At 34.1% G+C, this 25,060-nt stretch overlaps 1 protein-coding gene and 1 pseudogene across 18 annotated transcripts in view; both read right to left on the bottom strand.

Annotated features, from left to right (window-relative positions):
* Window positions 1-25,060, bottom strand: part of DLG2 (discs large MAGUK scaffold protein 2) — a 1,668,408-nt gene that overhangs the window by 676,911 nt on the left and 966,437 nt on the right. The window lies entirely within an intron of this gene.
* LOC118603077 lies at window positions 16,144-16,262 on the bottom strand (annotated as a pseudogene).

The following is a 25,060-nucleotide window of genomic DNA, read 5'->3' as shown; positions in this document are numbered from 1 at the left end:
GTCCAGTTTTCCCAGCACTATTTATTGAACAGACTGCCTTTATCTCATTGTATGTTCTTGCCTCCTTTGTCATATATTAAATGAGTGTATAGATGTGGATTTATTTCTGGACTCTCTATTCTGTTTCATTAATCCATGTGTCTGTTTTTATGCCAGTACCAGTTTTGATTACTATAGCCTTGTAGTGTAGTTTAATATCAGGTAGTGATACCACCAACTTTATTCTTTTTTCTCAAGAATGCCATGGCTATTTGGGATCTTTTATGGTTCCATATTAATTTTTGTATTATTTGTTCTAGTTCTCTAAAAAATGCCATTGGTATTTTGAAAGGGATTGCATTGAATCTACAGATTGCTTTGGGTAGTATGGCCATTTTAATGATATTGGTTCTTCCTACCCATGTGGACAGTGTTTGCTTCCATTTATTTGTATCTTTTTCAATGACTTATAATTTTCTGAGAACAGGTCTTTTACTTCCTTGATTAATTTGATTCCTAGGTATTTTATTGTTTTTGATGCAGTTGTAAACGGGATTGTTTTCTTAATTTCTCTTCCTGAAAGTTCATCTTTGGTATACAAAAATGCAACCGACTTCTGAGTATTAATTTTGTATCTTGCTACTTTACTGAATTCATCCATCAGTTCTAATAGTCTTTTGATGGAATCTTTAGGGTTCTCTACATATAGTATCATTTCATCTACACATAAGAACAGTTTTACTTCTTCCTTTCCAATTCAGATGACTTTTATTTATCTTGTCTGATTGCTGTAACTAGGACTGCTAATACAATGTTAAAAAAGGAGTGGTGAAAGTGGGCATCTTTGTCTTGTTCCTGATCTTAAGGATTTTTAGCCTTTCCCATCAAGTATGATGTTAGCTGTAGGTATGTCATATATGACCTTTATTATGTTGAGGTATGTTCTCTCTATTCCTCCTTTGCTGGGAGTTTTTATCATAAATAGATACTGGATTTGTCAAATACTTTTTCTGCACCTACTGATGATCATATGACTTCTATCTTTCAATTTGTTAATGTGGTGTATCACATTAATTGATTTGCAGATATTGTACCAACTTTGCATCTCAGAAATAAATCCAACTTGATCATGGTGTATGATATTTTTAATGTATTGCTGAATTCAGTTTGTTAATATTTTATTGAGGATTTTTACATCAATATTCATCAGAGATACTGACCTATAGTTTCCTTTTTTGTAATGTCTTTATCTGGTTTTGGAATCAAGGTAATGGTGGCCTAAAGGAAATAGAAAGCCTTTCCTCTTCTTGAATTTTCTGGAATAATTTGAGAATAGGTATTAATTTTTTGAATATTTGGTAAAATTTGCCTATGAAGCCATCTAGTCCAGGACTTTCATTTTTTAGAAATTTTTAAATTACTGGTTCAATTTCTTAATGGTAATTGGTCAAATTTTCTTTTTCTTCTTGACTCAGTCTTGGGAGATTGTATGTTTCTAGGAATGTATCCATGTCTTCCAGCTTGTCCAATTTGTGGTGCATAATTACTCATAGTATTTTCATAGGATCCTTTGTATTTCTGTGGTTATTTCTCCTCTTCTGTTTTTATTTATTTGAGTCTTTTTTCTTCATTCTTTGATGATTCTTGTTAAAGGTTTATCAATTTTGTTTATCTTTTCAAAGAATCAGCTGTTGGTTTCATTAATCTTTTATATTGTTTTTCTAGACTCTATTTCATTTATTTCTACTCTGATCTTTATTATTTCCTTCCTTCTACTCACTTTGGGGTTTGTTTGCTTGCTGTTCTTTCTCTAGTTTTTAGGTATAAGTTTAGATAGTTTATTTGAGCTTTTTCTTATTTCTTGGGTTAAGCCTATATTGCTATGAATTTCCCTCTTAGGACTGATTTCACTGTGTCCCATAGATTTTGAGTCATAATGTTTTCACTTCAATTTGTCTCTAAGTATGTTTTTATTTCTTCCTTACTCTCATTAACCCATTCATTATTTAGTAGCGTGTTAATTAGCCTCCATGTGTCTGTGTATTTTCGAGTTTTTTTCTTGTAGTTGATTTCTAGTTCCATACCATTGTGATTGATACGATTTGCATCTTCTTAAATTTATTGATTCTTGTTTCGTGGCCTCATATGCGGTTAATCCTGAAAAATGTTGCATGTGCCCTTGAGAAGAATGTATATTCTGCTGCTGTGGGCAAAAATGCTCTAAAAATATTGATTAAATTCATCTGGTCTAATGTGTCATTTAAGTCCACTGTTTCCTTGTTGATTTTCTGTCTGGAATATCTGTCCATTGGTATCAATGGGGTGTTAATCCCCTACTATGAGTGTATTACTATTGATCTCTCCATGTCTGTCAATAATTGCTTTATATATGTAGCTGTTCCTATGTGAAAGTCTTACTTTGAAAACTTAACTCATAAACAAATTTGGGAGCACCAACACTAAACATATTCATTTGGTATAAAATAGTATAATAGGACTTGGTACCATTATTGGTAATGCCACAGTAACAAAATCACATGAAAAGCTTAGCCTGGGTCCATCTTATAAATTAGAATATATTTATTCAGGTAGAATTTGATTCAGGTTTCTTTCTGCTAACACATATAACACAAATGCAAAGCCCTGCCCTGCAGCATGTTTTACTCTTGTAAGGGATATAGACTTACCAAGAAATGACAATACATTTCAACAAAACAATGAGAACGGTGAGTGAAAAATAATGCGGAAGCTCAGGTAGAGAGAGGAACAAACTGTCTGGAGAAGAGAAAACTTTACAGAGATGGTAACTCATTTGGGAATCTGAAGGATTGATAGGCATTCACCAGGAAGAGAAGAGAGGGATGGAGCAAAATATTAGGATAAATAAATCCTTATCACATTAAATTCTTAACTAGAACCAATGTGTAAAAAAAGGTTTCAACCTTAACTATATCTATTACAAAGTTTTTAATATTTCCAACCTGAGGAAAAGCCCTGGATTGTGCCCCAGGAGCTGTTTTCATCAAGATCAGGTCACTAGCCTGACCTGATACTTACTGGTTGAACATATAGTTGTTAAATATCTATATCAGGAACTGTGTCAGGGGATGGGGATGCAATCAAAGAAAGCAGCAGCATGGCCTGCCTCCTTGGAGCTTGAAATCCAGTGGCAAATCAGATGTTTAGAGAGTACCAGAGTGTTTGGAGGAACAGTGCAAGGTATTGAGAGTGTTCAATGGGTGAAGGACAGGAGCTGCTTTTATATATAACTTCATTGTGCCTCAAAAAATGAAGACAGTAAGTATTATTTTACCTAATTCCTAAGATAATTGGTATAGATTATAACACTTTGGAAACTGTAAACATGTATAAAAATATAAGGTGGGGTAGTATTGTTTTCACTCTTCTTATTCACCTAATTATATTTATTTTAAACTGTCAACAATTTAGATTTCTTCCTAAATATAGACAGATATTTATCAATGGAAAGCTATGTCTTGAAATATCATTCCATCCACAAGAAGTATTTAGCATCAACTATTTACATTGTTTGGGAGAAATCAGTATAATGATTATGTGTAGTGTTATCTAGTTATTTCCTTTTAGAGAGAAAAAAACATAAATGCTATGTGCTATACAACATGCCCACACTCAGAGAGTAAGGACAGAATTCAAAGATTCCTACTTTATACCCTGAAAAGTACAACTTATCCAAGATTTCTCCATTAAAGCCAGAAGAGAATATAAAGATAGACAACAACAATGCCAATCTAGGAGAGAAAAACCGACACAGAGTCTAGTTTGAAGCCTCTTTGAACATAGAGACGGAATGGCAAAGGGCACAGCCAACTGCTGGAGGCAGTCTGTCTGAGACTCCGCAGCTTGCCTCTACTGCTTATTAACCATGTGACCCTGGGTTACTACATAAATTGTCTGTACTCATCTTTGCTCATTCCTAAAATTGGAGTGGTAATACTACTTATTTTGAGAGCTTTTGAAAGATGCAATGAATTCATAATAGGCAAAGCTTTTAGAGAAGTTCCTGGTATGGTCTAGGTGCTCAGGACATATTATCTATCATTACCACTCTTAACTATTATGATTATTCTTAAACTTACACCTCTCCTATAGGGGGAAAAACATCTAGAGAAAGTGAAACTAGCTCAAAGCTCATGTTTCTTTCTTGCTGGAGATGGCAGATACTGACCGTGAAGTGCAATCAGACATTGACAAACTTGTCTTTTCCACCTCTTAAATAAAACAGATCCATCAATTTCAATCATTCTTTTACCTGAAAAAAAATTCTAATGTAATCATGGTAATGTATCTGCCCAAAGTCCTCTCACCCATTTCTCATGTTTCCTGTTCACCTGAGGTAACCTGGCTGTAGAATAGAAGTATCCAGGTTAGTACTCAGATTGGCAAAATTCTAGAGCTAAAAATGACTTGATGGCAGGAAGGCAGTATTACACTCTGTTGTATTTTTACTTCTATTCATTATTTCTTTCACTGGGTAAGACTGGAGATCCTGCCTTTTATTTGAATTAAAGAGCATAATAGACCTTGTATATTTGGAAATATATGATAGTCCAATCTTGCAAATTTAATAAAAGTCAAAGCGGGAGAATAGACTCAAGCCTCATCATATTACTTTTCAATCTTTGCAAAGACATCCTAAAGCTATACACAGACACACACATGCACACATGCACATGCACATACATAAATACACACACACATATACACATATATATGTATATATGTATATGTGTGTGTATATATGTGTGTGTGTGTACACACACACACACACACACACACACACACATAAATATATATATAAAATCCCTAACCAGAGTTCACTTGGGCTGGTGTCTAATTACATTAGAAAGCACCTTGAAGGAGGTGCAGCAAATGCAACTTCATGCAATTAAGGAAAAGGAAAGAAAAAGAAACGTTGGCCAGATAATTTGCTTTTCCATAGATTATCTTTCCAAATGTGGACCAGCAGGAATAATTTTTTGCCGACCTTGGGAAATTACTGCAGTAAATTGTATGTGAAACATGAATTTAGAAATTTTGAAACCAGTGTATTAGAGAAAATAAAAGTTACATTTTGAAATATAGAACTAATTCTAAATAAAAGTGAAGACTAAGTCTTAACAAAGCTCTTCAAAGCCTGATTATTATCAAAGTTGTGATATTTAAGCTTTTTAGGCCATCGAGGCTATTTCTAAGCTCCTAAACTATTAGTTATTTTCAATCCTCTTAGATTTTGGAACAGGCCACAGAACTGGAATAAAAACCTTCTTTAAAAAAAAAAATTTGGACTAATCATAACTGTATAATGTCCCAAGAGTCACACAAATATTATCTACTAGAGTGAGAATCATATGTTGAAAGTAAAGATGATGTTACAATTTACATTTCTGTTGTTTTTTCCCTTAGGTTTAACAGTCTTTCTCTGCTACTCTGTAATGAGTGAGTCATCCACAGGGCTAGCAGAGATGAATTGCCCCCAAGCTTCATGGTATAAAGCAAGAAATGGCAAACTGCAATCTGTGGGCAAAATCCGACTCATCTTCTGTTTTTCTAAATAAAGATTTATTAGAAAACAGCCAAACTATCTGTTTATTCATTGTCAATGAGCGCTTTTGTCCTATAATGGAAGAGTTGAGTAGTTATATCAGATATGGTCTGATCTACAAAATCATAAATATTTACTTACTATCTCAACCTTTATAGAAAAAGTTTGTTGACCTTTGGTTCAGAGAAAAAAGCAGTGGTAAAAAATGACATTTCTTTAGGTGTTATCTATCACTGCGGTCTTCGGAAATCTACAGTATTCTCTTTTTATAAATAGAAACTTGAATTTTTTATATATTATTTCTCAGGTTAGGATTTTGTTTTTGAAACTAATTACCACTAATTATCAAGGTGAGTTCCAACACTTTTTCCTTCAAGTTTCCCAGCTCGGTCATATTCCATTCTCCAAAGCCTTCTTCAATACCTTCGAATGGATCTGACCTTCCCTTTCTATGTCTCACTCACATCTATTTCTGTATTAAAGAGTATTTCACTCATTTCTTTACATATCTGCCCTTCCCCCAACCTGTAAGGACCTCCAAATTAAATATGGTATCTCAATCATCTCTGTATCTCACCTCTAACTTACTGACTAGTGTATAGTGGTTGCTCAGTGAACATTTGTTGACATTAGCTGAAAAACAAAAAGTGATAAGCAGAAGTCTTGAGACATTAACTTGCTCAAGGTCACAAAGCCAGCATCTGATGAAGCTGGGATTTGAACCTAGATCTGTAAACAAGTCAAGTAGTCTTTCCATTTATTTTACTACAACTAGTCAGAAGACTGGAGTTTTCATTTTTATTCTGCTATTGCTAATAAAGATTCTGGTGTTTTTATCTATAAAATAAGGTGGTTGTGCTATGAGATATCTTTCAAAATCTCTTCCTATCTGATACAGATTTTATGTTGTTTATGAGAATTTGCAGCTAGAAACACTTGGAATTGAATCTCCATTCTGATAATGTGTGAAATTGGGTAAGTAATCATACCTCTCTAAGATGGAGTATTTTCATCTAGAAAATAGAAATAGTAATAGTACTCAAAGGCCTGCTATGGGGATCAAAGCACATAACAAAGGTGGAAGCATTATGGAAAGTATGTGACACATAGTATATAGTCAATAAATATCTCATGTTGTAATTACTGTTATTATTAGTTGCAGTATTTGTGCTATATGCCAAGCTCTGTACATGATGAGATAAATAATTCAATATTTTTTCCTTCTTGATACTCCTTAAAAAACTTATTAAGTAAAAATAATTACATCTATTTAATGTAAAAATAATTACATCCATTTAGTGAGAAACTGAAGCTCAAAGAGGTTAAGTAATTTGCCAAAAATCAAACAGCTAGGAATTATAGAATTGGAATTTTATCCCATCCCTCACTCTAAATCCTACACTTTCTCTCTTCCATGTCTGTGTTTTTCTTCCATCAGACACTGTTCATAGGTATGCTGGGGAGAGTGAGATTTAGAGAATGCTGGGATAAAGCTAACTCAGATTTAACAAAGAATTCTCAAAATCTTTAATATGCTTAATCATGTAGTTAGTCTTCAAAAGGTAGTCTAATAATGAGAACAATGAGTATTTCCCATTTTTAAGGCACAAATGGCATTACACGTTAAATTGTGTTCCCTATGAACAGACATGCTGAAGTCCTAATCCCTGATACTTTAGAATGTGGCCTTGTTTGGAAATAGTAGTGTCTATTTGTAAAGAAGTCAAGTTGAGATTAAATAATTAATAGGGGCCCTAAGACAATATGACTGGTATTCTTATGAAAAGGAAAAATTTAAACACAAAGATAGACATATCTTTACTATGTAAAGATAAAGACAAACGGTTGAAGTGATTTATCTATAAGCCAAGAAATGCCAAAGATTGCCAGCAAATCACCATAAACTTAGAGAGGAAGATAGAATAGATTTTCCCTTACAGCTCTTGGAAGAAACACCCTGAGGACACCTTGATCTTGAACTTCTAGCCTTCAGAACTATGAAATAATAAATTACTATTGCTTAAGCCACCTGGTTTGTGATATATTGTTATGGCAGGCCTAGGAAATGAATATATATGGAAAAAAACTTTTTGGGAAAAGCTCCTTCATTAAATTTCCTCCTGGTTTTTCTTGTCCAGGTTGGCTGACCCAAATTCCTTTAACCATTCCTTATCTGGTATGAGCTAAGTGCATGAGTTCACAATAAACCTCAAGTTACTAATATATAAACAGAATATTCACTTTATTAATAAAGCCAGCATCGAGATGTTGGAAACAAAATATTGATATATTAAATATATATTTAGTATGTTAAATATATAAATATAAATAATATATTAAATATATATTAAATATATTAAATATATATTTTTATTTAAATATATAGATGCGGAAATAATTTCCAAGAGGGTGGTGTATAAAACAGGATGTATTATAGGTCTCCTTCTTTTTGATTCAAACCTTAATGACCAGATAAAGTTCTAGATATGTAAGGTTTAGGGACATTACTTCCCATAAAGGATTTTCTTATGAAATTTTAATAAGGCACACTTTTATATTTTAATTTCAGTCTTTGGAAAATTATCTGAATACATATATAACATTAGAAAAAGAATGTGCTGCTGAAAAGCTGTCATAAGAAATATAACAATTTATGATATCTATATTGTAATACCCCTTTAGGTGTGAAGCTGAGGCATACCGTGCAACCTGCACAATCATGCATAGCAGTTCTAACTTGGCCCAACCTATATTGACCATAAATATGGATATCCCACACAGGTAGTTAATGTGGTTTTGTCTAAATGTATTCTGACAAAAGGCCCTATTATGTAATTGCTGAAGAAGAATGTATTCATATTAATAAGTATATGCCAATGTGGTCACCTTTGGCAGAGATCCCTCACCATTCAAATGTCTTCTCATTTATTTAACCAGATATGAATTTCCTCATTATTTTATCTCAGTGGGGATATCAGGTAGTTGCTTTATTAAAGTAACTTTACATTCTGTGAATGCTTTACTTTAATATAACATATATTTTCTTTAAATATATATTTTTATTTAAATATATACGTATATAGCTTAGATAGATTTTTGGTTATTCAGACTTTAAAACTAAACAGTCTAAAATTACCAGGGTCATGCTCTAAGTTTTCTAAGTTAAAGAGGTTCTTGGGTGTGTTCCAGGGACTTCTTAAATCTCCTGAAATTACTTGGAAACTGTCTGTGTACATTTGCATGTTTTCAGGGATGGGCTCCATTGCTTTCATCAGATATGCAAAGGGGTATGTATCACAAAAGAGGTTAAAAACCATTGCGCTACAGTGTAGAAACTTGAGGCCTTACTTACTCATATCTATGTGGGAGAGTGCACTTAGGAGGACTTACTGAGAACTTTCCCCTGACCACAGATGCTCCTTCGGCCAACCTCCATGCAGAGATGGAGTGGTCTTCCATTCGGGCCCTTGTCAAGACAGGGTTCCTAAGCCCTCCTAAGAGACTGGAGAGGACTGACCAAAATGATGCATGTAGAACACTTAATCCAGAGTCAAGCATAGAGCGATCACTTGGTAAATGTTCCCTAGTATTATTATCCCTAGTTTGGCTGATCTCTATAGCATATAACTCTACTTTTTAGCACCCATACAAAATACCTGTACTGCAGGTATATTTTCTCATTTAGTTCCATTTCATACTTATCAAAATTTGATTAAACAAAATCGTATTTATGGAAAATTTCCTGAATAATTTTCTTTGTATTTGGTCTTCTAGATTCTCTTTAAAAACAAACAAGCAAGCAAACAAACAAACAAACAAACAAACAAAAAACTATCTACAAGATCATCAAGGCCATCACTGAGCAATATATCTGGTCTAGATCAATGTTTTCCTGTTCCCATCCTACTTCATTCTATATATAAGACATTGCTTTTAGAGAGTCAGGCTTTGGTATCAATCCATTTACATTTATTAAAGGATTTTATTCTTTTAAGCCCTAGAAATTCCATTATTATGTCTATTATAAAGATATTTTTGAGAGCTCTGTACATTCCATTATATAGAGTTCTTTTTGTGAGGACCAACAATAAATACCTCTCTGCTTTCAGTTCCAGAAAAAAAAATATGTTTCTCTAGGAAAAGAAAAAAGTTTGTTTCAAATCTTAAGTCATTGTAAATAAAGACCATTACCACTTTTTTTCCCTTTTCATTGGCTGCTAAAAGACCCGTAGTCAAGTTTTTTATTTATTTTTAGCAAATATAGAGGACCCTCATGGAATATATGTTACATACAATGCCATCAATGACATCATCTATTTTAAACCCATATTTTATCATATTTCTGCTTATTTCTTCTAATTCTATTTGCATTTTACTTCGTTATGTTCAGATTTATAAAACAATTTCAAATCCTTCTTGAATAAGAGGAGTATACATACATAAAGTATATGTACATAAATAAATAATGCATGTAACTCATCTACTATGGCAAAGTAACTAACCTCTCTGAATATTATTTTTTTTTAAACTTAAAAAGGTTAATGGTATATACTTCATGGAACTGTAATAAATATAATGACATTTGATTTATTGATACATTTTAATAGAGTGTCTGGAACAGAGTGGATACTCATCAGTATTTGTTCCTTTACTGTCCTTCTAAAAGACTTACAATTTTGATAAATTAGTAGTCAGCAGAAATATTAATTTGCCAGTAATCCTAGGAAAGTGGTGATTCTTGGCGTGAGGTACAGATGTAAAAGGGCCTTGCCTCAGCAGATTTAGGTTGAGACAGCAATTAGATCAGATTGTTACGATGGGGGAAGAATAGAATGAACACAGTGTGATCTACATATAAATTCATAGATTAATTAAAACATAGTCATAGTTCTCAGTAATGACAGCTCTTGGGCAGAAAGTTTTTAGGGCTGAAACATTAGAATTGCTGAACTCAGATAAAGTTTTATCAAACAAATTGCTTGAGACAGGTAGTACACATTTTTGTGCCTAAGTCTCATAACATCCTCCTGTAAACTTTATCTTTGGAAAGGTATATTGATTCACAGAATCTTTTTAAACAAATAAGGTAATGCAGTCTGAGAAAGATGGAAGTGGGCATTCCACCAAACCAAAGAAAGACCTGTATTTTTCTATGGGATAAAGTACACGTGTTTTTCTTCCATTAGTTTAAAAAGCACCAAACTAGAAGTCCTCGATATTAGTTAGAACTCTGCCATCTTCTAGCTCTGGGACCCTGGGAAAGACAGGAAGTTTCCTAGTCTATTAATAGGAATAATAATATATACACCCCACAGGGTAACTGCGAAGATTAAATGAGGTAATAGAAGTCAAGCACTTGGCAAAATGTATGGCATATAGTACTCTAGTGACTTTACACGTAAAGGAAGAAATGACAGAAAAATAAATCACATACTAAAACCAAGTGAAATAATGAAGTTGTTTTAGTGGCTTAGTAACACATCAACTTCTCTAGACTGAACTACATTTCCCAGAATCCCATTTCTTGTATATTTTTGGCTAGAGTGAGCTACAGGAGTGTTCCCTGTGGGGGATTTAGGGTGCAAGTGAAGCAGTAGCCATTTTGTAGTATACAAATCTGCTGGCTCACCTCATTGGTATAGGCAGCAGCTAGACCGAAGCAGTAAGATATTTTTAGTGTCTTAAAATAACCTTGCGATAATAGTACTTCAGATACTCCCTGAAATGCTGGGAAGGGGTAATATTCCACCTGGGAATGATATATCAAACCATATTATGTGGAACTTTATGAAAGAAAAGGCAAAGGATTTGTAAAAATGGCTAGGAAATAGTAGGTGCTCAAAACACATTTTTATTTCAGAAATGACTAAAGAGAAAATACTGAATAGTTTTACTCCTTTCTCCTGTACCCTGGATCCTATACTCTTCCTCATAAAACACATTATTCCTTCTCTCTTCAGACGTCCGAGTTCTCCCATTATACTAGATATTTTTCATAGGATTTAAATTTGCTAAATCTCAGTCCCATCTTTAAAAATAATTCTTTCTCCTGCTATCACTATGTTTCCCTCCTTTTATTTACAACCAAACTTCTGAAAAACAATGATCTCCCCTCTCTCTATTTTGTCACCTCACACTTGCTTCTCAGTTTACTCCAAACTGGTTTCTACCATTTCTTGAAGGCTTTAGAAGATTTCCATGGTACTTAAATTCAATGGATAGTTATAGAATTTATTTAGCAATATAGCCTTAGAGATATCTCACACTTCAAATATCCCAAACTCGACTCACATTTTTCTCCCTAAACCTGATTTCCCCAGTGTTTCTTCTCTTAGCGAACAACACCAATAGTCCCCCAGCTACACAAACTAGAAATCTGAGGGAGGGAGAAAGATAGAAATCTGCTGTTTCCATTTCTTGGCCTATATCAACAGCTTTCAATCGAAATTAAAGGTCTCTTCTTCTATGGGCCATATTTCTTTCTCTATAGACCACAGAGTTTACTTTTCTTCCAAACCAATCTCCACACAGCAGCTATAGTTTTATGAAACACAATCTGCTTAATAACTTTCAAATGCCAATTATTGCTCTTTGAATAAAATCTCAAATCTTTAATGTAGCCTTCAGAATTGAGTATGATATGTTTCATTTTTCTCTCTTCTTGGCTCCCTGTTTTCCTGCAGCTCTGGCCATATTCCTTCCTACCTCAGAGAGCTTGCAAAGGCTGATTCCTCTGTAACAGCTTTTCTTCCATAACTTTATCATTCAGTTTACCTAACCAAATCCCACTAATTCTTTAGCTCTCATACTTAACTTCTGTTAAGTCTTTCCCAACCTCTCTCATAGGTCAGACATCCCTAATATAAAGTTCCCTAGCACTCATTGCACTTCTCCTTTATAGCATATCACAATGGTAAACAATTAAATGCACAAATATAACTTCTGGGAGGTCAAAGGCTATATCCAGCTTGTTTTCTACTATATTGTTAGCATTTAGCACAATGTAAGTTCCCAATGTATCTTTGAATTAATAAAAGTCTGATTCCATCATTTTTCTAACTCCTCAATAAAGTATTTAAATATAAATGTTTTCTTATTAAATATATAAGTAAAAAAAAATTAACATCAAATAAAAGCCCAAGTAGAAAAAAATGTATTAAGGTAGAAGATTTAAGTAGCCAAGTCTTTTCATTAAAATCAAGTACCTAATACATTACAGGTATTCAATAAACATTTGTTAAGAATGTAGATTATAAAGGTAAATTAGACTAGTTATAATTTTTTAAGCAATAAATTTGCATTAGTAAATTTAAACTGAAATCATACTTCCTTGTATATTGATCTCCTTCTCTCCTCCTATGTTTGTCTATATATTTCCCTAATGTTAAGAAGAAAATGCACTTTTTCTACCTTGCAGAATAACTTTGTTTTCAGGATGAGAAAATGCTATTTGATGGAATAATGAAAAAAAAATTCTTCTTATTAAAGTAAGTAAACTGTGTAAAATTGCTCTCACTGACACTTTTGAAGTGTATTTAAAAGACCAGGAGCAGAAAATCGAGTTCCAGACCTTAGAATGAACAATCAATCCCCAAATTTACCGCCTCCTGTCATGTCACCCACCCCGCAACCCACAGTCATCCCCAGGAGCCAGTAGCACCTACCGTCGGCTGGAAAGTTCCTAGACTCTGAAAAGTTCTACTCCTACCAACTTCACTGAAGCTGGTGATTATACAGTTAGTTTTCCTATATCGATTTGATTCAAATGAGGTTTTACTTTCTTTTCCTCCTTTTAACAAACAATTTTTGGGCATCTGTTATATAGCAAGTATGAATTCTGCACTGTGCAAAGTAATGTTTTATGGAAATGAGTGATATGATATTGTCATTTATAAGAAATATATAATATTTGGTCATATAAATGGCAAAAACATATTTCTGAAATGTTTGGTCTTCAGGTATAGTTCCTGGCTCACACCTCCCAAATACCTTGGAATTTCCAAAATTATGAGAGCAACGATGATGTCTCTTTTTATGTTAATGGGGTGACTTTTGGGCCCCACCCAAGAGTGGAGGCTGGCTGCCAAAAGAACTTTCAGTTCTACCTTCTGATTTTCAGGGTAGGGGAGAGGGGCTTAAAGTTGCATCAATTGCCAATGGCCAAAGATTTAGTCAATTATAAGCACAAAACAAAACCTCTATAAAACCCCCAAAAGATAGCTCATTGGTTCTTTTTGGAGAGCTTCCACGTCGGGGTACTAGAAGGCTTCCACACATTACCATGCTGGGTCTCAAACTCCACAAGGTCAGAAGCTCTTTCCTTTGAGATCTCACTCTATGTATCTATCTCATTATCTGGCTGTTGATTCATATCCTTTAATATCCTTTTTAATAAATCAATAATCTAGCGAATAAATGGGTTTTCTTGAGTTCTGTGAGCCATTCTAGCAAATTAATTGAACCCGATTGGTCAGAAATACAGGTAACAACCTGGACTTGCAACTGGTGTCTAAAATGAAAAGCTATCATGAACCATTTCCCCGTGGAATCTGATTCTATCTCCAGGTAGATAGTCAGAATTGAGCTGAATTCTCAGCCCCTGCTTTTGTCCAATATTGCTTGGTTTGTGGGGGGAAAACCCATGTTAGAAACTGCCTCTCAGAATACCAATTTAAGTGGCCCTGCTTTAGTGCTTAGTCTATAGGTTCCCCTAGCAAATAGAATGAGAAAAGATGATACAAGCATGAACAAGGTATTCTGGCAACAGATAAATTTAATCTGCAAAACCTTCTTGAAGGTAGTGACAGTTGAGCTGAGATTTGAAGGGCAAGCAAGTGAATCAGGTGATGCAGGAGCACAGTAAGAGAAAGAGGCTGTGTGAAAGCACATAGGGCATCCCCTGCAGTAGTAACACTAGAGGCTTACTAGTATAATTGGAGCATGAAAGGAGAAGGATGAAGAAACAGAAAAAATATCACAAAGGGTCATTTTCTTGAAGCCATACAATGAAGCAAACGTAGCATTTTATGAAAATCATTCTGGGGGATGATTGGAAGAGTGAGTTAGGGTGCCCAGAAGGGGAAGAACATGACTTTCACTCTATATCCCCAGCATCTTTCACATTGTTCCAAACATAAGTTAGTGTTTGATAAATAATTATTGAATATTGTTTCTCAATGAGATCAGTTAGAATCATGTTGCATTGAGGTAGTACGAAGTCACCACTCGGTTATCTATACCACAGGCGAAAGTGTTCAGATCATTTTCAAAGATAAGGATAATGGGGACAGAAGAGAGCACAGGACACTGAAGACCTGGTAGTGGAGGCAAAAGCAGAAGGTAAGAAAGTAAGGACATTGAAATAGAACGATGATGGAACCTGAGATAGATGTTTGGACTCAATCATTCTTCTAGGGACAGTTACTTCCATCTCCATGTGTCAATTTCTGTTTGTTTGTTTATCCCCATGTGAATTTCTAAAGCAGGAAAATATAATTACCATAAATGTACATAATAAAGACTAGATTTAGCTAGGCATTGCATTATGCCCTATCAGGGACTGCTATTCATTCATAAACATTTACTGAGCATCCACTGAATGAATGTGAGGCATTGTTCTAGGCCCTACCAATTCAGTCCGTGTCACGGTGTTTATGTGTCAGCAGTAGTAACACTAGAGGCTTAGAAAACAAAATAAACAGGGAGGGATAAAAGTATATGGCACACTCCCGAGCTGAGAGAAAACAGCCTAATTGTCAAGAGCATGACTTTTGGAATCCAGATTCCGCATCCTTACTTAATCACTTGGCTATGGCTTTGTGATCTTGGTAAATCACCTAACTGCTCTGCCTTATTCAATCTGTAAAATGTGGTTAATAGTAATTATCTATCTCTTTGGGTTACACGGAGTAGTAATTGAGTTAACAGGTATAAAGACTTTAGAAGAGAGTCTGGCAAATAATAAATATGAGCAGTAAATATTATCGTGGTTTTCTTATAACAATTAACATCATCAATAAGTGCTATGAAGAAAACTCGAAGTAGGTAAAAGAGAAGAGAACCAGGGTAGGAAATGGGAGCAGGAGGAGATAATATCGATAAAGGGATCAGAAAAAGTAGTTTTGAGCAGATGACATTTCAGCAAAAGGCCTAAAATAAATGAGACAGTGAGTCATGTGAATATTTGGAGGGAGCATTCCAGAGAGAGAAGAGCAACTACAGAATAAATAAGGGCCGTTGGGTGGAACCAGCTCAGCTTGCTGAGATTAAAATAATAGTAAAACATTTAAAAAATAAAAAATAAAAAAATAAAAAGTTGCCCTGACTATAAATGTGTGAGCAAGGGAGAGAATGAAGTGAGGGGTAGGAGAGATGAGAAAGGACTAATTCATTTGAGGCCTTATGGGCCACTATAAAGATTTTAAATTTTTCCTGAGATTGAGAGAGAGCCACCAAGGGGTTGTGAGCAGAGATACAGGATAATTTGGATATATTTTTTATATTTTATTTATTTTTATTTTTTAAGTCAGGCAACCCTTGGTTAACCTCACAGATTGCAAGGACCAATCTCTTATTTTTTATGCCTATAGCACCTGGTCTTCCTAGGTGGTCTCCCATCCAAGTACTAACCAGACCTGACCATGTTTAGCTTCCACGATCAGATGTGATTGGGCTTGTTGAGGGTGGCATGGCCGTAGACAGGATGTCTTTTTAAAAACATCATTATTCTGAATAGAGAACGGACTACAAGAGAGTGAGGGCAGTAGCAGGTTATTCTTGTTGTACATTTAATCCACACATTGAGCATGTGAGATAAACATTAATCTTCCTATTTTACAGTAAGGAGCATGAGACTCTGAATCAGTTTATCAAAAGGCATAAGGTGTTTTGACTCTAAGGCCATGTGTGTTTTCCTCTCTACAGAAAAGCCTTCCGAGGTCTCCCTGACTGGCTCAAATTGTCTATTACATGTTCTCACTGTAGCACATTCCTATCCTTCATAGCACCTAATGGCTTGATTTTGTATCAGTTGGGTGATTACTTGTTTCATGTCTAAGACCAGTGGCAGTGTGTCCTCAAGGTCTATCTAGCACATAAAGCAGGTGCTCAGAAATTATCTTTTGAATGAATGGATAAATTGTACTGGTAAAGTGAAGGTGGCAGAATGGAAAGCATGTGAATAAATACAGTAATAACATGAAGAAATAAGAAGTTAAATTTAACATAGTAACAACAAAGATCCACTATGCAGGAGTATCTGTTGTTTTGTTTTAATCTTGGCATTATTTTTAAATGATTACTAGTAAAAGTAAAAAAAAATATTTCTTATTCAAGACAAAAACTCTGATTGAAAATAACTTTTTAAAAAAAAAATCAGGGCATTAAACAAAACAGTAGATCTTTTCTCAGACTTCTTAATGTATAGGAGCATTATTTTAATGATTTTCTAACAGTTGGCCATGCCAAAGAATTCAGACTATTGTATATATACAGACTCGGAAACAGATAACAAATAAAATAAAACAAATTCTAAATACTACTATTATAATATTAGTAGTGACAATTTGCATAGTGCTTTCTAATCTACAAATAACAGTTGTATATTGTTTATTCGGCAGGTTCATTTCTTCCAACATTTAAACACACACACACACACACACACACACACACACACACACACACACACTCTTTCTGGATCATTTCTGCAGAGATCTCCTTCACAGTGGCCTTGATAAAAGCTGACTGTGGAATTTTATTAAATTCAGCCCCCATTAAGACTTGGCATTGTTTGAAGCACTATCAGATGATGCTGAGCTCAGTGAGGGTGCTCGTTCTGTCTTCATCAAACAGCAAGTACAGTTTTTTCCTTTTTGCAGATGAAACTGGTAATAAGCTTTTCTTTTCATTGGTACATGAAACCGATTTTCACACCTTCATTTTCTTTTTTTTTTTTTACACATTATACTAAGTAGATAAAATAAGTCCCTGTTCTCAACTTTAACACCTCTGAAATTAAGCTCTGGGGAAGCTGGTGATAATTCTGAAGTGGTAACTTCTCTCTAGGCTGTTTGGAAAAATAACCCTACCAACCATCCACAAACAAAGGCTTTGCTATTATCACGCTATCGCACGTGAATGGCTGCTAGGACACAAGTAAAGAGATGAGACAAAGGGACAGCAAATGTGCCACTCCTGCCCTGACAAATAGGACACAGTCAGTTTCACAACTGGATGATTGATATTTAATATTATTAAAACACACACACAAATTGTAGGCATCTACTACACCCAAGAACTGGCTTTGTTTTTGCTATATAATAACTAATTTAATCTTAAGAACAACCCATAAAATGTATATTATCCCCTAAATCTCATTTCTATACACATACAGAAACTGAAGATCAGATAAATCAAGCAACTTATTCAAGGCCACATGGCTGGAAAATAGCAGATCTGAGATTTGAACCCAGGCCATTTCTCTTACATTGTTCTTTCTGTTTTGTTAGTTCCTTGAGGGAGAGATATATCATATGAAGTTTTGTGGGAAGAAATGGGTATGTGAGTAGATATAATAAAAAATAGAATTGAAATTTAAATCCAGGTGTGTCCAACTCCAAATTGCAAATTCCTTCCACTGCCAACAAAATGACCCCTTTTTAATATAACAATTATGCTTCCCAAAAATGAATAAACCTTTAAAAATATTCTTTTTTTTTCGATAATTAATTTTTTTCCAAAAATTTGGTTCGAGGTTTATATATATTCTAAAACAATGGTAAACAGAAGTGAATGAATATGCACTGCTCTAACTTGTTAATCCCCTAACTGTGCTGTATTGTTTAGTAAATCACAATGATGCAAACTCAAAGACTAGGTCTTAACAGCAGACTCAAGGACTAGTTCTAAACACCCTGTCTCTGTGATGCGTGTTAATGCTTTTAGTCTGCTGCAGAATCATTAAGGAATATGTTGACTTAAGATTCATTAAGGGTATCCTGGAGATGGAAAGAGTTAATACATTTCCAGACATACTTAGTAGTAGTAAGGTGAAACTGCCTAAAAATGATTGTCTAGGACATCTGGAATTTATTTATTTTTAAATGTGAGAAAGTCCAATAACTTCTGGAGAGCATTTGGAACTAAAGAAAAAGGATGAAATCCCTAAGCACCCTATAAACAACTTTTCTTAAAGAAGTATTAAAATATGCTTATTACACTTTGGCTTTCTACTCTAATTTCTCTAGCCTTCCCTAAGGTTGAATGAGAAATAAAATGGCATCCTTCCTTCTTATGGCTATTAGGGTTTCTTATAGCTTCCCACCCCAATAGGACCATAGAACCTAATCGGCTTCATTCATACTAAATGTTTGATTTTAAATCTGTATATTCAGTCCATTGAATTCTGTTGATTTATATTTTATAGTAAATATTCAGCTATATTTGATCAGCTAATTCTTAAGACTAAGGAAAAATAATTGGGGTTTCTAAACTCATATTCAAAGAAAATACAATTGGTAACCCAGGAATATAATTTATTCTAGTTTCTAAATGCATTATTTTTCTCTGTCACCCAAAAGACATAATGGGATGGAATCAATGATACAGGTGAACAGGTGGGCTTTAGGCATGAAGAAAGAGGAAGATAACTTATTAAGAAAAGGCGAGAATATGAGGGAGAAAATGTCTTATAAGCCAAATTACCTCAATGTTTCAAAGGAAGCTAATTCTTAAGAATAAGGCGTGATTATTTTGATAGGAACCTTAAAAAGTAAAGATTTGCAGCAATCAATAAAAGGTATGAAAAATAAGTTTGACTAGATACAAACAAATAAAAAACTTCCAAACCTCACTTAAATATCACATATTCCTTATAAATTCTCCCCCAACTTCTATGGGTAATTAGTAGTTTGTGTCTCTAGAAACTAAATAAATATTGTACAATTATCCATTATATCTCACAATTCATTTACCATAATTACAACTTCTACTCCTATCCATGAAGAATTGGCCACTAGGGAAATTACCCTCCAATCATAAATATTGTAACTAGAAAACCATACAAAATATATGAACCAAATGTTTTCAGTCATTTGGTAATAGATATTCCTGTGATCTCTGAGAGGAAAAAAATAAATAGGATGAACTTGACAATTGCCTCAGCTTATTGCCCTGCCCATAGGCAGTTTTTAGGGGACAGCATGAAATATGGGACCTAAATGGAGCCTAGTTTCTTCGATACATTGAGAAGAAAGAAATTGGAGTTCAAGGGTGGTAGACACAGGTAGAATTTGTATGCATAATGTCAGAGAGTGAGAGGAAGAGGAAGGGAGGAAGGGAAAGATGGAGGGAGAGAAGGAGTGAGAGAGGAAAGGATGGAGGAAAGGAAGGAGGGAGGGAGGGAAGGACAGACAGACAGATGGACAGACACAGACAGACAGAGACAGAGACACCCTTAGAGATCTAAATAGAAGTCCCACCCAACTCCCATCAATTCTCTGGTTGTATAATTATCTAGGCATGCATGGGTTGAGGCTCCATGAGGCTGGGGGTAAACTCATTAGAAAAAACTGTACAACTCCCATAGCTCATGTAGAGTTGGAAATATTTCACATTTCCACCGGCCAGAGTAAAGAGACTTCATGTTATTTGAGCAGGAGGTCAAGGACTAAAAAGGATATTGCCTTAGTTCTAGAGATAAATAACCCTAATTAACCCTAGATTTAGGGATGCTTTAACTAACAAAAGATTAAAAGCAAGCCTCAAAAATATTAAACTAATTGTGTGCAACTTAATGGTGGGCCAGAGAAAGTCTAATGCTCTAAGAGAATATAGTAATCCCAGCCACCAACAGTGCTAAGTACACAATGTGTAGCATCCCCACCCCAAATAATAATTACATGCAAATAAGCAGAAAAATATGAACCATAATCATGATTAGAAAATAATACAGAGCCAGGAATTATAGAGATGATGAAATTAGCAAATAAGAATGCTTGAAATGCTAATTCGAAAATGTGCTCTATGTGTTTAAGAATATATAGAAGAACATGAGCAAGATGAAGATGAGGAAAGAGACAGAATATATAAAGATAAAAATAGATACATGAAGTGAAAACACACTGGTTGAGAGCAACCATAGATTAAGATGCTGCAGAAGACAAGTGAACCTGAAGAAATAGTGATAAAACAATTTTCAAAATGAAACACAGAGATTTAAAAAAAAGAACAGACCATCCATGATATCAAGCACTCTAACGTATGTGCAAATGGAGTCCCAGAAAGTGGGTAAGGGAAGAAAAATATTTGAAGAGTGACCAATAATTTTCCAAATTTAACTATAAATCCACAGATTTAAGAAAACCTCAAGTAGAATAAACATAAAGAAAACCACATCGATTCACCTCAAAATCAATCCACAAAACAGCAGGAATAAGGGGGAAATGGAGCAAAGAACAGAGGGTAAAAATAGAAAGCAAACAGCAAGGTATCAGATTTAAGTTGTAGCATATTAATAACTACATCAAATGTAAATAGTCTAAACTCTTTCATTAAAAAGCAGAGATAAATGAATTGGATTATAAAGAAAATCTAACTATATGATATCTATAAGAATCTGAACTTAAATAAAAAGATTTAGTATAAACTCCACATACACTGGGAATTATTGAAAGGCATGCGCTATATCTAACACAACTTGTATTTCTAGTGCCCAGTTGAGTTCTAGTACTCAGAATCTACTAAAAAATATTTGTTGACAGAGTGATTATATTTAATATGATCATATTGTAGTCGTAAGATTTGTAAAAAAAATTCTAGGAACTAATCACTTTCTCCAAATAGATAGGTGCATAAAAAGGGGTTTATGACAAGTATTTAAAAAGACCAAGCTCTTATTTTATGAAGACATGAATTCTTTTTGTTTGTTTTATGCTAATTTATTTACTTCATCGGAAAACTCCAGAATTTAGATAATCTTCTAAGCCAGGTGTCAGCAAAATTTTTGTGTAAAGAGTTCAACAGTAAATATTTCAGGATTTGAGAGCCATGTTTTTGTCGTCACTGTACCATTTTAGCACAAACAGCCATAGACAGTACCTAAGTGAATGGCATGGCTGTGTTCTAATAAAATTTACTTATGAAAACCCATGATAGGCCAGAATTGGACCATGTACTGTGTAGTTTGCTAAGCCTCATACTAAGCAAAGGGTAATTGTGCAAAGTCTCTGTAGCTATATATTAATTATTCCTAGAATTGCACATTTTATCATTACTCTAAAAATCTTAGTTTAGAGCCAGTAGGAAATGCACACATTTCATTATTTATATTTACCTTGTACCTACTTATCTTGGTTCATACAAATAGAAGACAAAATCTCAGATACTGACAGGTAATTTACTTCCTAAATCCAAGCTCTTCAATTCTGTTTCATGCTTTTATTGCATTGTCACAGCCCATATAGCTAGTGACTTTGAAAACAATCCTATACTGTAGAAGTGCCCAATGTTACCATTGCCAGCTCTTATTTTCAGTGGGATCAAAGGTTTGCTCAATTATATTCGAGACCTGTAATATACATTGTAAAATTTTGCTCAATCTGCTTTTCCAAAATCCCTTATATTAGTCTTTTACATGGCATGTCATGACCTCCTTTCCAATATTTTTATAACTTTTTGATCATTTAATAATTATTAATAATAAGGATTTTATTCTTATTATTAAGAATAATATTAAGAATATAGTCTTAATGTATAATTATATTTATAATAAATATATAATATATTATATATAATGTAATATAATATAATATAATTATATTATAGTTATAATATTAAGAATAATAATTATACTAAGAACATAAGAATATAATCATTACTACTACTAATAAGAAGAAATAATAATTTTATGTCTGCCTACTCCTCATGGCTCTCTGTGGAAACATTCTTCTAAAATACAGACTTAAGTGTCCAAGATAAAGAGTCCCTAAAAAAAGCATGCAGCCAAAACCATGCACTATATCAAAGGACTAACATAAACTCAATTTAAGGCAAATTATTCATTCAGGAAAAACAGTATAATTCATAAAGGCAAATTATACATTTGGTGTTAATATTCCTATCTAAGGTAGAAAGTAGGAATTCAAGACTGAGATTCTGATTGTTTGTTAGTTCCAGTATAACCTAGACAAGTTATTTACCCTTTAAGACTGTTTAATTATCTATTAAATGTGAAAACAAGGTGTATTTCATTGGGAGTTATATGAGATTAAATAAAATAATATATGAAAAGCTTAGTCCAGACTTTCATAAAGAAGTCTAATAATGAGCTTTCTATAAAAGTTAAATATTATTTTTATGTGCTTGAAACACAATAAGTTTTTAATAAGTAAGAGAGAAAAATGACATTGTGTATAACCTAGAATTCATGTTTTACCAATTTTTTTAAATCTCTAGAGTCCGGTATAGGGCTTGATAAACACTAAGTGCTCAAATATTGTTTATTGAAATTGAAGAAAATTAAGTCTCTACATATGGACATCTTTTTCCAAATTATAATGGCTTTGCCTTAATTTGATTGCCCTCAAATTTATATACTATAATATGGTAGATCTTTAATATATAAACTTACATAAGTTTAATTATATATTCGAAACCATAAGTTTACATACTATTTTTCTAACTTAAAAATTTTTAAAAAAGAGAGTCCCATAGAAGTTATTGAAGCTACCATGCAGGAGAATTAGGTTGAAACATAGGGTTTCCGAATTCACTTTTTAAACCACTGTGCTATTTTGCCTTTCATAAGAAGTATAATTTCCTACAAATTGTCAATGACCTCAACAAGAAAAGGACAAAAAAGTTCATATTTCTCATCCCTCTAAAACACCTTATTGATTGGTTCTCATGACAACATCTTGAGGCAGAAATGGTCATTGTATTTTTTCTATAAAACTGGGATTTAGGCATAGTAACTTGCCTAAGGTCAAAGATTGCCTTTCTTCAGGAGAATAAAACACACACACACACAGAACAGCTTCATTTACTTTAACTGTTCTATTGAAAGTTGGACCCTGAAACAAGTTGGCTCTCCATTCAATCAGGCACTTAACAAAGGCAATAAAGAGCTTCACGCCAAAGACATAGTCGAAGCCTTAGAAACATGCTTTTCCTGAATTGTATAATATCACATAAAGAATGCTGGATGAACAGCTGCATATAACTCTGAACAGAGAAATCTCAGAGCCAGACACTCTAAATTGTCTGAGAAAAGAAATGGAACATGCACTGAAAGTTTACCTTGTGCCAGGTATATGCAGGTACATTTGATCTATACAACATGTGAGGCAAACTTTGTCACCTTACCTGATCCCTGTGGAACTGAAATTCAGAGAAGCTATCTAACTGGTCTATGTCCCTCCACTGGTGAATGACAGGACCAGTTTTTGAATCTATGTGCTAATGTAAACTCTTACAAGGAAGAGGAAACCGCTCTTTTCTGGAAAAAATGTGCTTCCTCTTATGCATGTTGCAGTTGCTTGACATACACAATCTATTCTCAGGCTTTAATACTGAACAGTGTCACAGATCTGAGCTTCCTCTCACCTACATAAAAGTGACATATGGCGGCGATGTATTTTTTCAACATTATTAGGTATTCTGAATCCTTATGAAAACTTGTGTTATTCATTTAAAGAGAAAAAATAAGCTGTGTAATTACAACTTCATAATTCGCCCTCTCTTAAGGCACCTTCCCTGTTTCCTTCATTGAAAATATAGGAAGCAGCAAAGCAGTAGAAGGTTTCTAGTCAGACAGAGGCAGACGTGGGTCTAACTTCTGGCACACTAGTGGCTAAATATATCATTCTGATATCCTTATCCACATAGACTTTTGAGAGAATTGGGTATGATAATGAAGGTAAAGTGCCTACCACAGCGTCTGGCACACAGTAGGGTTCTAGAACAGAATACCTTCCCCTTTGCAGCATATGATAAACAAATGTCAGGATTCTTTTCCATTAGTATTAATAATATATGTATCTAACCACCTCCACAAGAGTATCAGTTTCCGAAAAGCAATGTCTAAATCTTAATCACCTGTTAGGTCTCTACATTATAGGTGCATTATAGCTGTTCAAGAAATTACTGGTGAATTGAAATTACAGGCAGTAGGCTCCTGGGCCAAAATGAAGGAAACAAAGCCTAGAGCGAAATATTGGACTCTGTCATACTAGTAAGTGCCAATGGAGTCTGCTTTAATTGTATGTGTGTGGGCAGGTGGTGGGAGGAGAGTATGTAGGGGTCTATTTTATGGAAAGCTAGCTGATGGAGAAATGTGCCCACTGCATACTCAGTCAATCTTTACATTTTCCATTTTGGCTGTTTTACAAATCCATTTGCCCATTTATGTCTAAGGGACCGAAGTCTATGGCTTTAGATTTAAGGAGGTTAGTGAGCTGGGACTAATGAATTTCTACTGGTCACTCTCAGCCCTTGGTTTAT

Source organism: Rousettus aegyptiacus, unplaced genomic scaffold (assembly GCF_014176215.1).
Source record: "Rousettus aegyptiacus isolate mRouAeg1 unplaced genomic scaffold, mRouAeg1.p scaffold_m13_p_5, whole genome shotgun sequence".
NCBI lineage: Eukaryota > Metazoa > Chordata > Mammalia > Chiroptera > Pteropodidae > Rousettus > Rousettus aegyptiacus.
This window is presented reverse-complemented; position numbering and strand designations above follow the sequence as displayed.